Source organism: Scardinius erythrophthalmus (genome assembly GCF_964197995.2).
Source record: "Scardinius erythrophthalmus genome assembly, chromosome: 2".
NCBI classification, from domain to species: Eukaryota; Metazoa; Chordata; class Actinopteri; order Cypriniformes; family Leuciscidae; genus Scardinius; species Scardinius erythrophthalmus.
The window spans coordinates 10,255,052-10,269,553 of NC_138222.1; the positions used below are offsets into that span (position 1 = coordinate 10,255,052).

Below are 14,502 nucleotides of genomic sequence, written 5' to 3' on the forward strand. Positions count from 1 at the left end.
AATACATTTGTGTGGCGAAGAAGCTTGAAAGCACCAAAATAATTTCATCCATCCGCTGCAGATTGGCCTTGGAAATTAATATACCCATGCTGGCCAGACCTGACCAGGCTTGCCACCAAAACAAGAGCCTGCGGAGTTATTACATGTAATAAATAAATAAATGGAAATGAAAGTAGGATGGACGGTAATTGCAAGGGAGACTGAGATAGGAGCGTATGAGCGATTCACCTCCAGGTAAGTGTGTGTGGGTGTCCAATGCTATAGTCCACAGTGAGGCAGTATAGGCAAAAAAGAAGACAACACACAAACATTCACAGACACACACAAACACCCTGAACCCTGAGTAATTAAGGTGCAGTTGAGGTGATCTCTTTGCCCTACCCTGGAGTAAAACGCTGGCTCTAAAAACCGTTTATCATCTTTACAGTAAACAATCATCAAACACATGCTCTCTATACTGACAGAACACCAGTATCACCTAATGTTGCTGCTTTCCTCTTGTAACAAGTCCTGGTATTTTGAAGGACAAACATTACTGACCTCAATGCGAACAAGTCAAGTCAAGTCAAGTCAAGTTTATTTATATAGCGCTTTTCACAACACAGGTTGTATCAAAGCAGCTTCACAGTAATAACAAGAAAGAGTATGAATCAATATCATGGTGGAAATAGTATATAAACTGATAACCTTTTGATGTGGTACAGAGCCCCTAAAGGGACATGGTGGTTGGGGAAAAATGAGATGGGAGGAAAAATTATAAGTCAATGTTTTTTTTATTCTCTCGAAAATGTTTTGTGTTCCCCCGAGAAACTTTGCGTTTGATCGCAAAATGTTTGCGTTCCCCAGAGAAACATTACGCTCGCTCACAAAATGGGCCCTATCTTACACCCGGCACAATGCAGCGCCAAGCGCGACACAAGTGTTTTTTTTGCTAGTTTCAGCCTGACACAGTTATCATTTTCATGTCCTGCGCCACATTGTTTAAATAGCAAATACATTTGCGCCCATCTGTGTGCCCATGGGCTGCTGGTCTGAAAACGAGGTGTGTTCAGGCGCATTGTTGGTGTGTTGTTATTTTGAGGCAACTGAAATAGACTACACCAATATTTTTTTTGTTATTTAAAGAGCGCGTTAGTAATGTGCGCCTATAGGCGGGTCCACAACAAGCGTACATTAAACACATAGGGCAGCACACAAATATGTCAAATATTAAAAATAAAAGGATTACAATGTAAAAGATTATTATTGTGTACATGGTGGAATGAATCCGGCTTGTCCCGTAGATGGTATGCTTGTGCGCTTTAACCTCGCGCACGAGCAGATCCGTTTGCCCTCTGGATACACGTTCGGTCTTTCCACTATCAAATTCCGTCATGTAAATAGCGAATCCGCTATGGCGCGAGCACAACTGGCATTTAAAGGGAATGGGAGATGAGACTCTGATTGGTTTATTGCATGTAAAGCCAAAAACACACCCATTACTCATTAAGAGAATAGGGACAACCCTCTTAGACCATGCACCGGGCGCACCGACCATTTTTCCATGGTCAACCATTTTAGGACACGCCCTAAGTGCACTTGCGCCCTGCGCTTTAGACCATGCGCTTAAATCGTTAAAATAGGGCCCAATGTGTCTTATGCTCACCAAAGCTTATTTGACCAAAAATACAGTAAAAAAGTAATATAATGAATTACCATTATTACAATTTAAAAAAACTTTTCCATTTGTTATAGAAATATGGCTAAACTAAGTCAAAACAAGAATGGTCTAAAAAGTTAAGAGAAGATATCATCGCCCTTCACAAACAAGGAACAGGATGCAAAAAATAGCGAAAGCACTAAAGTTCCTAGAAACATTGTTGGAAGCATAAGTTCAAAGTTAAAGGAACAGTTGTTACACTACCTGGACAGGGCAGAAAAAGGAAACTATCAATGCTGCTACCAGATTTCTGAGAAGGCAAGTTCAGAAAAACCCTTGAGTGACTGCAAAAGACCTGCAGCAAGACTTGGTGGCAACAGGCACTGAGGTTTCAGCTTGCACGGTAAAGACTGTACTAAACGCATGCTGTTTCCATACCAGAACTCCAAGACATACACCACTACTGACCCAAAAGCACAACAAAAGTCAGCTCCAATTTGCTAAAAATCATATAAATAAGCCACAGTAGTTTTGTGATTCTGTTCTGTGGAGCGATGAAACAAAACTGGAACTTTTCGGCCCTTTGGATCAGCGATATGTCTGGAGGAAGGCCCCATAGGCTCGGTGATGCTCTGGGGCTGCTTTGCATCCTCTGGCACTGGAAACCTGCAGCGTGTGGAAGACAAGATGGATTCATTGAAGTATCAGGAAATCCTAGGAGAAAACGTCAGGACATCAGTGAGGAAGCTGAAGCTTGAGCGTCATTTGACCTTCCTACGGGACAATGATCCCAAGCATACCTCAAATTCCACCACGGCTTGGTTGCAAAAGAAGTCCTAGAAGATTCTACAGTGGCCATCAGGCACCTAACTTGAGCCCCATTGAAAATCTCTGGAGGGATTTGAAGAAGGTGGTTGCAGCACGCAAACCCAAGAATATTACTGAACTGGAGGCCATTGCTCATGAGGAATGGGCTCAGATTCCTCAGAAATGCTGCCAGAAGCTGCTGTCTGGTTATACATCTCATTTGCAGCAGGTCATAACAGCAAAAGGGTGTTCTATTAGGTACTAAAGATGGTTGCAATGAAGGGGTTGGATAATTTTGAGACTGCAGAAGTCATTAAAAGTTGCGTTTTTAAGGTGAATTTGGAGAAATCACTTGAAACATTTGTTGTGTTGAGCTATTTAATTTACTTTTGTTTGATTTGTCCATTGCAAATTTTGCCAATAAACCTGATTTGCAATGGGGGTTGAATCATTTTGATACATATACATTACATATACATTATATATACTGTATATATATAATATATACAAACCATTTAATTGTCTAATTATTTCAACAACTAATATTTTATTGCTACAAAACACCTTTAAATATTTTCCTTTCTATAGATGGGCCACTATTTAATAACACTTATTCATGCATTTGCGTGAAGCAACTGATTGAGAATAATTCAGCAGTCAAGACTCTCTGCGCTTTTATGGTATCTCCAGATCATGTGCTACGTGTTCACATTTTCATGCAACACACACCAAACAAATCAGACAGACACAAAAAGATGTTTAACAGGTCAGCAGTGAACATGCAGCAGCTCTTTTGAGAAGTCTGATTAGACAGGCATTCATGCATGGCACGGCAATATGGCACAAAGAAAAGACACTACGATGAGATAATTTCATCTGGTAGACACATTGGTTAGGCACCTGTGGACCCCTATTTCAGAACATTTTCTAAGGATGAGAGATACTGAGTGGCTCAATAGCAAATAATACTGTGTTATGATATTGAAGTAAAAGACAGTCGAACATTCAAATACAGACAGTTTAAAGTAATTTACATTTTTTGTAAATAAAATTTTTTGCATAATTTACAATTTACGATATTTACATCAAAAAACATCCTAATTTATAAGTAAGTATTTCATATATCCTGTTTTTGACCCTCTCTTTGAATGCTCTGTTTGGATAGACGTGCCGCATTCAAGACTTGGAAGTAAACGCCCACTGCTATGATTAGGTTACAGTTTTGCATATTAAAATAAGTTTAATGTCCCCGCCATTACACGTGTGGAATTGTTTTGAAAACTTCAGATGCTGAAAAATATCTCATTTCACTGTTTATACATTTGCCAACAATGTGAAATATTTATATGAATTAAATATCCTTTATACACTCACCTAAAGGATTATTAGGAACACCTGTTCAATTTCTCATTAATGCAATTATCTAATCAACCAATCACATGGCAGTTGCTTCAATGCATTTAGGGGTGTGGTCCTGGTCAAGACAATCTCCTGAACTCCAAACTGAATGTCAGAATGGGAAAGAAAGGTGATTTAAGCAATTTTGAGCGTGGCATGGTTGTTGGTGCCAGACGGGCCGGTCTGAGTATTTCACAATCTGCTCAGTTACTGGGATTTTCACGCACAACCATTTCTAGGGTTTACAAAGAATGGTGTGAAAAGGGAAAAACATCCAGTATGCGGCAGTCCTGTGGGCAAAAATGCCTTGTTGATGCTAGAGGTCAAAGGAGAATGGGCCGACTGATTCAAGCTGACAGAAGACCAACTTTGACTGAAATAACCACTCGTTACAACCGAGGTATGCAGCAAAGCATTTGTGAAGCCACAACACGCACAACCTTGAGGCGGATGGGCTACAACAGCAGAAGACTCCACCGGGTACCACTCATCTCCACTACAAATAGGAAAAAGAGGCTACAATTTGCACAAGCTCACCAAAATTGGACAGTTGAAGACTGGAAAAATGTTGCCTGGTCTGATGAGTCTCGATTTCTGTTGAGACATTCAGATGGCAGAGTCAGAATTTGGCGTAAATAGAATGAGAACATGGATCCATCATGCCTTGTTACCACTGTGCAGGCTGGTGGTGGTGGTGTAATGGTGTGGGGGATGTTTTCTTGGCACACTTTAGGCCCCTTAGTGCCAATTGGGCATTGTTTAAATGCCACGGCCTACCTGAGCATTGTTTCTGACCATGTCCATCCCTTTATGACCACCATGTACCCATCCTCTGATGGCTACTTCCAGCAGGATAATGCACCATGTCACAAAGCTCGAATCATTTCAAATTGGTTTCTTGAACATGACAATGAGTTCACTGTACTAAAATGGCCCCCACAGTCACCAGATCTCAACCCAATAGAGCATCTTTGGGATGTGGTGGAACAGGAGCTTCGTGCCCTGGATGTGCATCCCACAAATCTCCATCAACTGCAAGATAAAGAATGCTTTCAGCACCTTGTTGAATCAATGCCACGTAGAATTAAGGCAGTTCTGAAGACGAAAGGGGGTCAAACACAGTATTAGTATGGTGTTCCTAATAATCCTTTAGGTGAGTGTAGATCTTGGTTGTGCAAATAAATATTAAGTACTTGGAGTTACCACATTTAGGCCTATAGTTGACACATAATAACTTGCCGTGTTTAGTGTAAACGGAATTATGAATGAGTGTACCATTGTTTGTCACACTGTCGTTCTTATAGGCTATTCATAGTTCATCCTTTTTGATAAAATAAAAAAATGTATGTACTGTCATTAGTAGTGTCGTTTTAAAATAAAATGTAATGTCTTGCTGATGAAAAAAAAAAAAAAGATGAAGCTTTTATTCAGTATTACAGTGAATGGCTTAGATCAAAACAATAACCTCTACGTCCTCCATGTGCTTTCTTCCATATCCGATAATACAATGCATTAACCCCATAAATGCCAAAGCAAAGGAAAGAACAGCAAATCACAACTATTCACAGTTTGACTGCTGCACTGCAGTATAAATGCTCAATACATATCAAACAATTTGACAGACAAAGACATAGTCACACACGGTTAAAAAAAAAATTGTTACTCACACCTGTGTGTTGCGACATTACTGTCGGATCCAATGTAGTTGGCACTACATCATCTTTTATTTTCAGTCTCTCTGAAAAGCCTGCGCCGAATAGGCCTAGTGTCTTGTTTAAAAACGAATCTGCAGTCAAATGAAGCGAACAAACAAACAGTCTTACTGACACGATCTGACTGGATCTTCGTTAAAAAAATAAAGTTCATCCATGCTTTCTTAATGTTAGTATCATGGACAGCAATGCAAAGAGTGTATTTTTAGACTTAAAGACTTAACCAAATATATTGTAATCCTCAGAAGTATCTCTATTGTTTTGTTGCTGGAGTAATCCTTTGTTTGCCCTTTCTTGTATTTACTACATGAATCGGTAGGCGGGGCTAAAGAAGGAATGATGTAGAAGTAGGCGTTGATCTTCTTCTGCAGAGGCGGTATTTCGTCACACTATGAGGTAATAATGAGACAAAATTCGAAACAAGTCTTTTTCTGGGCTTTTTTTCAATAAAAGCTGGGGGGTTTTCAGGGTAAGACAAAAACACGTTTTGGATAAAGGATTGATGATGTATTAACTCTTTTGTTATTTAAATTTTGAGTAGGTACCTTTAAGTAGGAATACTTTTATTATGTTATGTTTTTTATGCCATTTTGCTGTAAAAAAAAAAAAAAAAAAGGCTACGATTAAAAATATTCCATACTTCCATACTCGAAAAGAAGGCTCTTTTCATTTCTGCAAGCTTGAAGAATCAAAGTTATTTGTTTTATTTTTTATTTATTTGCCCTTTATTTAACCAGATAAAACTTTCTGAGATTAAAATCTCTTTTACAGAAGTGACCTGGCCAAGATGAGCAGCACAACATTATAAAAAAAAAGAAAAAAGAAAGGAATAAAGAAAGAAAAAATCACCATAACATTAAAAACATATCATCAAACCAGTTAAACACATTTACAAATTGTTTCTTCCTTTACCAGCTCATTAAGCAAAGATCTAAAAATATTCATTGACACCAGGGTCTGCAATTTCAGGTCATTTTGTACAAAAGGACACTTGATTGATCAGTGGAGATGAACCAAACTCGTTGTTTTTAAGAGCACAGAAAGCCTGACAACTGTTTGCGTCTAGAATTTCTTAGGGACACGTAGAATTAAAAGTAGAATTAAAATGTCAGCACCTTGGACAGCTCCCTCAAGAGGCGTAACAGCAGCGCTAGCCTTGAAAATGCTCCCCGATGCTTAACTCACTAACAAAACTTGAGCTACCCCAGAGAATACAGCACACTTCATAAATGAACCTGTCATCCTTCCTACGGACTGGACTGCGAGGCGGATGTGCACGCTGCAAGCACAGGAAGCTTAAAAGTCCAACTTAAATCTAGTGAACCTCTCTCTGAGAGAAATTCCCAGCATTTCTCCACATCTCTCTCTCCCAGCCCAGGCCCAGCATGCCATGCACAGCTGACTGAATAATGTAAAGGCTTTACCCACCGCTCAGGCATGAGTGGATAATCTGGCCACAAGGACACAGTGTGTCAACACTGCACTTATTTTTATTTATTTATTTCTTTAGTCCATTCGAGACAGGAGGGGAAAGGCAGCAGAAGTTCTGGAAATGAGGAGCATCTCTGGCTTTTAATTACCTTGCTAAATTTAGGGCTGAACACCAATTAAAAAATGAATCCTTTGGGGGTTATCAATGGTACAATCATATGGCATGTTAAAATTCAACTTTTTTATTATTTGCACACTAGCACTGCCTATTAGTAGTTCAAAATTCCTTTTCATAAACGCAATCTTTAGCTACATCGCTAGCAAAAAGGAAAAATCAAGAGTTTGAGAGTAAAATACACCATTTCGATCCACAAATTTACAACTTTTCTTAATTTATTTTACATTTTCACAGAACAGAAAGGACAAAATAGGGTAGTTAATTCATAGTTCTCACTCACTATTGATGTCACACCTGTATTGGAACACCCACCTGGAGGGCAACACAAGGCTTTTCTCCATTGCCCACAAGTTATTTTTGAACAGGTTTGTACTAATTACTAATGTAACATACACCTTATTGATGAACCGCACTATACAGGTAAGCAGACTGATTGGTACTAAACAAGGCTTAATGTATTAAGACAGTGATATTAAAAGGTCAAACTCAAATATATAGTCACGCAGAAGAGACCAAAATATGAATGCACTGCGCTAAATTGCATGTTAAGTGTTTCCCATATAAAACCATCATAAAGAAAATGCTTAATATAGCTTGATGCATTAAGACAGTGAAGTATTGGAGGACCAAATTGCCTTATTAATAAAACATGTTATGTGCAGGCAAGTGGATGAACCCAGCGTTCATATTTATTTTACATCATCAATCAGGTAAACCAAATTTGATCTTTTAATATCACGGTCTCAGTACATTCATTTAAAGTGCCCCTATTTTGCTATTTTAAAAGTTCCTATAATATAGGTTTATATACATCCAATGTCAAAAAAACACTTCAATTTTCTCATAATATACATTGCACATCAACTCTTTTTTCAACGTGTCTGAAGCAACCCGATAAAGCATTCAGTCTTAACTCCTCCTTTCCAAGAGCCTACTCTGCTCTGATTGGTCAGACGGCCCAGTCTGTTGTGATTGGTCTATCGCTTACAGCACACGTTGAAAATTAAAAGTCCATACTATATCTAAATTTCAGCTCCGGAGGCTTCCTCAGCACATGTATACACAGTCATACGAACAGTAACAATGGCGTCGGGTTTACTGTATCAATTCCAGCGCGAGTCCTTATCCTTTGGAAGTGCATACCTAGTGCAGGGTTTTTCCTGCATAGAGAATTATGAGGCGGCCGCCTCCGTAAAATTTCGTGCCGCCTCCGGCTCTCGACAAAATTCGGACAGTCACATGGTCAGATACAGTTTTTCCACCGTGATGGTTCTGTTGCGGTTACCGGCTTGTGTCCATTCTCAACCCGTATAGTGCTGCGCGGATCGCGGATAATCCGCAGGTCGGGCGGGCCAAGTAATACAAACATTCCATTCCAATTAATCGAGGGTGGATGACCGATAAATTATAATGTTTTGAGTTTAATAAAGACACGGAACTCTCATCACGGTAAAACGAAATGAACGTGCGTCACTTTTACTTTCGTTTTCAACAACGTAACGTTAATTCTCTTCAGGGAAAACCCATCAAGGAAAATATCAAGGCTTGACAATAACGCTTGTCTGGGACACGTGTTTTTTTTTTTGTTTTTTTTGAAGGGAAAAGTGAGAGAGAATTGTACTACTTGTCCAACCGAACAAATACCCTGATTAAAACAATTTTTTATTTAAAAATAAAAAATATCTAGGGAATCACCGAAAATGTGAGGATGATTCTGTTTAATTTAATTTAATGTAAGTGGCGATTGATAGCCTATAGTTGATAATAATAGGCCTACCTAATGTACTGACGGTACAATGTTGCAACAATGTTGTTAAGAATGTTGTTAAGAAACAATAGCCTAGGCTACACACGACGAGAGTGCTGTTTTCCTGAATGCCATCAAGACTGAAACCGAGACTGATTTCATAACAGTTCTTTAAACAGTTAAAATTAAGTCACTTACATTTTAGACGCAATGACTGCGTTTTTGTTCTGTTTCTGCAGCGAAAATAGTTCCAAACAAAGATCACGCACCATCGCGCATCTCACAGCAACGAACACTTGAAGCATTACTGAATGATTCAGCGTTTCGAACGAATCGGTTGAGTCAAAAATTCAATGATCCATTCATAAACTGCCTCACTCTGAATAAATCAGCCGTTTGAACAAATCGTTTGAATGAATGACTCAATGACTCGCTCATTAAGACGGTCGCCTGCTGCCTCCTACTGGCGGTTTAGTTTCATAAAGTATCATTCTTTTCAATATTCCTTATTTGTATATTCAAAAATATTTAAATTAATCTCATTTAATACAGTTATAATATTTAATGTAAATTATTTAATTTGATTGGTAACAGCCTGTGTCTTATTATTTTAATTGAATATATTGATCAAATTTAAGAATTTGAAATGAAAAATGGAGCATGCATGTAATAAAATTAGGGGGGAAATGCCCTTTATATAAGGTACAAAAAAATGTAAAAACAGGAAATGTAATTTTGCCAAAGGAAGAACTTTTATTTTAAATAAAAGTTCATTTTAAATCAGCCTACTTCAGTGTGATATGTTACCATCATGCTTAACACTGAGAATTTGAATAATTGTAATGTGGTGATCAGATGCAGATATCTAAATCAAAGAATATGGGCGGTTTGCGGGTGGATTATTTATTTTTAACAGTGGATTCGGGTGACTCAAAGTGCACCAGATTAATGAATTTATCTTTAAAATGTACAAAATTTTCTTCCGGGGGGGCATGCCCCCGGACCCCCCTAGAGGTACCGAGCTACACCCACAAAAATAAATGTGGGAAACACATTAGGCTATATGATGCCCAACAAAAAATACCTTATTATTAAAATACATTATTAGGATTTTACCACCTCCGCCTCATTTTGAGCCAGGAAAAACCCTGCCTAGTGGATTCACAGCACAGAAAACAGCATATATTCGACATGTCGACAACACAACTTGTTGCTTCTCAGATTCAACTACAGTGTTTGAGGGCGGGTCAAAGAAGTAACTTTGTCCGCGGGCAGCCAATGAAGACCATAGGCAGGCATAACGCAAATTTGTTATGTACGGTATGTTACGGAAGTGAGAATGGAAATGCTGACAATGAGTGTTTTTTATGTTAAGCGTTTTAGAATGTACTACAACAGTCAAATGACTGAAGACTGTGAATAATCACAAAAAAAAAAGAAGCTTTTGAGCAAAAATAATACAAATCTGTAGCTCTTCATAACATTCAGATGAGTAGCTTATTTCCCTAGTGCATAAATATACAAACATCAAATGAATGCCTTCACCCATCCACTAAATTCCAGTATAGGTTGTCTTAAGTAAGGCCCATATGAAATTGCACAATCCAATACTCCTGTATGTCAGGTGCCTTTTCCAACAAACAGACTCATACATCATTTAAACTTTGCCCAGCACATGTCTCAAATGATATGCGTCAAATACAATTTCATTTCAAATACCTCTAGAGCACTGATGTCAAAGTGAGTCTGACACACAGATCCATACCTTACATCTCTGTAGATTTGTCCCAAAATCACATTTCGGTTTGATTTGCTTCCAAACAGGACGGTGAAGCTCTTTGCTTTTATTTTATAGATGTCATTCCTGCAATGGATTTTGCTATTCTGTCAATTGTGTTCATTATTAATATCAAGGACATGAGGGGAGGGGGGGAGGGGTGATCTCCAGGTAACCTCATCGAGGCATCCGTTTTGTGAATTGACGTTTGCTTGAAATTGAACTGAATTAGTCAGATTCATAAAGCAAGAGGTGGTCTAGCACACAGCTGTGGCCACCCTTTGCTCATATCTGCTACTTATGATGAGAACTATATTAAAAGGAAATAGAACTTGGGTTCAAAACCAAAAATGGAAATTATTTTAATCAATTACTCACACTCATGTTGTTCCAAACCCATAAGACTTTCGTTCATCTTAGAAACACGAATGAAAATATATTTAATGAAATTTGAGAGATTTCAGTCCCTCCATTGAAAGTCGTTTGCACCAAAACTTTGACACACATTGAGCACATCAAATATGATAAATCAAAGCTGAAATATGTTTGCTTGACATGCAACAACAAACCTCATTGGTTCTCATGTGTCAAGCAAGCATGTTTGAGCTTCTTTTTACCATATATTACATTAGGGATGCACTAATATGAACATTTTGGTCGATACCGATAACCGATATTGGCTGATAAATCTAAACAAATTTTTATTTAATTTTTGAGAGCCTGGTTACAAAAACAAGTCTCACCATTAAAAGCCATGTCCCAAGCACACAATTATAATGTTATCATAATTTAAGTAGCCTATATGACACTTGCGGTGCACATGTTGCACTTACCATTTTCATTTTTGAAGTGATTTAAATCACATTTCAAGCTATTTAAAACTATCATGGCGACCAGTGAGCATATGAAGTGTCTCAGCTGAAGTAAATAATCCATTATTTACCGGCTTTAATATATCGGCCAAATTTTCTTATCGGGCCGATAACGATAACGTTAAAAATTAACATCGGCTGATACGATATGGTGGCCGATATATCGTGCATCCCTATATTACATTCTTTATGTTTGTGAGCTGATCATTGTTTATAGGCTATGTTGGCAAACACCTATTGGCACATCATGCAGGTGAGTAATTGATGTAATTGACACAAAAGCTAAACCTTTAAAGGACAATTCAATCGACAGCCCTAGCATAATGTTGATTACCACAAAAAATTATTTTAGACTTATTTTGACCTTTTCTAAAAAAAAACTTTTTCTACGAAAATGCTGTTTTCAGAATATAGCCATAAGATTTACACATCGTTTCAAAATAGCTTATTAAGCTTTTCTGTGAAGTTATATCCCATTTACAACTTCACGCATCAAACAACCTTTTTGCTCAACAGCTGAAAACAAGTTTTCAAACAAATTTGAAACATTGATTGGCATGAAAATGTATTGAACCTGGGATACACCCATACAACCTCAAATGACAGTATTTGTTGCATTAAAAATTGCAAACTCCAAAATTGCAGTTAAAGCACTTATGGTAAATTATTATGGTCATATTTCTGTTAAAGAATTTACAAGAACTCTTCTGCAGAAATGTAGGGATAGCCTATTTCATCTGCATTTTGTCATCATGACAACAAATCTGAAATAGTCTATTGGATAGGCCTATATACAGAGTAGCATGCAATTACACTTGTTGTGTATTCTATAGCCTTTAAGTGGCTGTGTATTTTAACATTCATGGATTGTGTTTACTTCCATTTACTGCAGGGGTCAACTGCAGAGGGCCTGACTGTCTTGCAAAGTTTAGCTCACACACCTGAACCTGCTAATCAAGGTCTTACTAGGCATTCTAGAAACTTCCAGGCAGGTGTGTTGAGGCAAGCAGGAGCTAAACTCTGCAGGAGGGTGGCCCTCCAGGACCGAGTTAGGTCCTGGAGTTTCTGCGTTTCTAGGTTGGAGTTTAACTGCGTTTCGAGTCAAATTTAATTATTTTCTGTGGTAACATTATCCCACAAATTCTGTTGACTGATCCTGAAATGAACACAAAATAGAGCCAAATTAATCCATGTGTAGACTGTTCTAATTTGGTGACGGGAACTTTGAGATCCACAACTTCATGGTAATTTTCCCGGATATTAAAGCAGAAACTTACAAAAAGAATAGTTTAGCTATATCCCTGATCATGACACATTACGTACAGTATGTAATGGGGGAAAGAACTTTTTAAAAAGCATTGAATATGGGCACCAAAACACTGGTTTTGATTGAGCCCCAAGACTCACCTTAAAGGGATAGTTCACCTAAAAAATGTTATGTCATTAATTACTCACCCTCATGTCGTTTCAAACCCGTAAGACTTTCCTTCATCTTTCTGTCTTTCTGTCACTCCATTGATAGCTGCACAACTAATTGATCGTATAACTAATCCATATGAATTGAGCAGTTTAGTCCGGATTTTCTGAAGAGACACAATCGCTTTATATGATGAACAGATTCAATAATGTCTCTCTTTATGAACTTTTTGAAATGTCAAAGTGGTATAGCTGCGTAATGTTGCTGTGGATGGACAGAAATCCTCAGATTTCAACAAAAAGATCTCCATTTGTGTTCAGAAGATAAACGTGTCTTACGTGTTTGGAACACATGCGAGTGTAATTAATGACAGAAAGAATATTCATTTTTGAGTGAACTGTCCCTTTAAGATACCAACTACATATAGGCTAACATAACTCCGCTGAAAGTCACTGTTCAATTCACACAGAGAATTCGGTGCGATAAAAGGCTTCTACAAGGAATCCAAGGGCAGAGGAGAGGAGGTATCCCGAGGTGTCCGCTCTTACCTGCTCAGATGAATTCTCCCAGGTGAAGTTGAGCAGACAGGAGGAGAAGAGCTCGTCGTCCGAAAGCCCATAAGCGTCCATTGTCCCGTGCTCCCGCTCAAATATTTCTTAGGCGAAAACGTCTAATTCTTCCCCACGACGAGTCTCAGCCGGTTCGGTTCTCCTCTTCCTTGGGTTTAACGAACTGAAACTGTGAGGCGCGGAAGCTCAGCTCCGTCACGTGCGCACCGTCGCCTCCAAAAAACAGGATCTCTCCACTGGAACAGGGTTGTTTGATTCCTGTTTGTACCCTCTTATTTGGATCTTTATTTTCAAACATTTGACTAACGGGGCTGCCTGACTCAGATGAGGCTGTATAAAATAAAACTAGTAAAACTGCATAATAATGGTATGCCTCATGTTTACAGGTATGCTAATTAACAACCTAATGAGGCCTGAACTGTTGTAGCATCCGGATGGATAGCAAACTGGCTTGGAAATATTTGCAGATTTCTCTACATGATAATGAATAAGATAAGATACATAAAATGAATAAGACTGTCACTTGCACTCATTATGGTGCAGTCAAAACAGCTTCATTATGATTAGGGGAAATGTGCAACAGTCCACATATATTTTCCATTAAAAGGCTATTGTTGACAGTCTGTATAAAATAGATAGTTCACCAAAGAAAATGAGACTTCTGTTATGTACTCACCACCCTCATGTCGCTCCGAACCTGAATGACCTTCTTTCTTCCGTAGCACACAAAGTGATAAGTGTATATTGTGAGTTTTTGGGCTTTTTCTTTATGTGTTTTTGCAATGTAAAAACAAAACAAAAAACAAGCACAATGTTCTGGTCACCCAGTTTATTGAACTATATCTAATTAATTATTCTCCTGGACTATAGCCTACTTGGAATTTCTTGTTACACTCATCAAATCCTTGGAAGCATTCAAATTTTAGTTTCTAACATCATTTCTAATCCCTATTAT

At 38.2% G+C, this 14,502-nt stretch overlaps 1 long non-coding RNA gene across 1 annotated transcript; it reads right to left on the reverse strand.

The window, feature by feature from the left end:
• Positions 1-556: 556 nt before the first annotated feature.
• LOC308687186 lies at positions 557-13,720 on the reverse strand. The gene is made up of 3 exons (XR_014029708.1): positions 13,527-13,720; positions 5,512-5,630; positions 557-2,353 (listed from the first exon to the last, which is right to left on the reverse strand). It is a non-coding gene; the product is annotated as an uncharacterized lncRNA (long non-coding RNA).
• Positions 13,721-14,502: the final 782 nt, after the last annotated feature.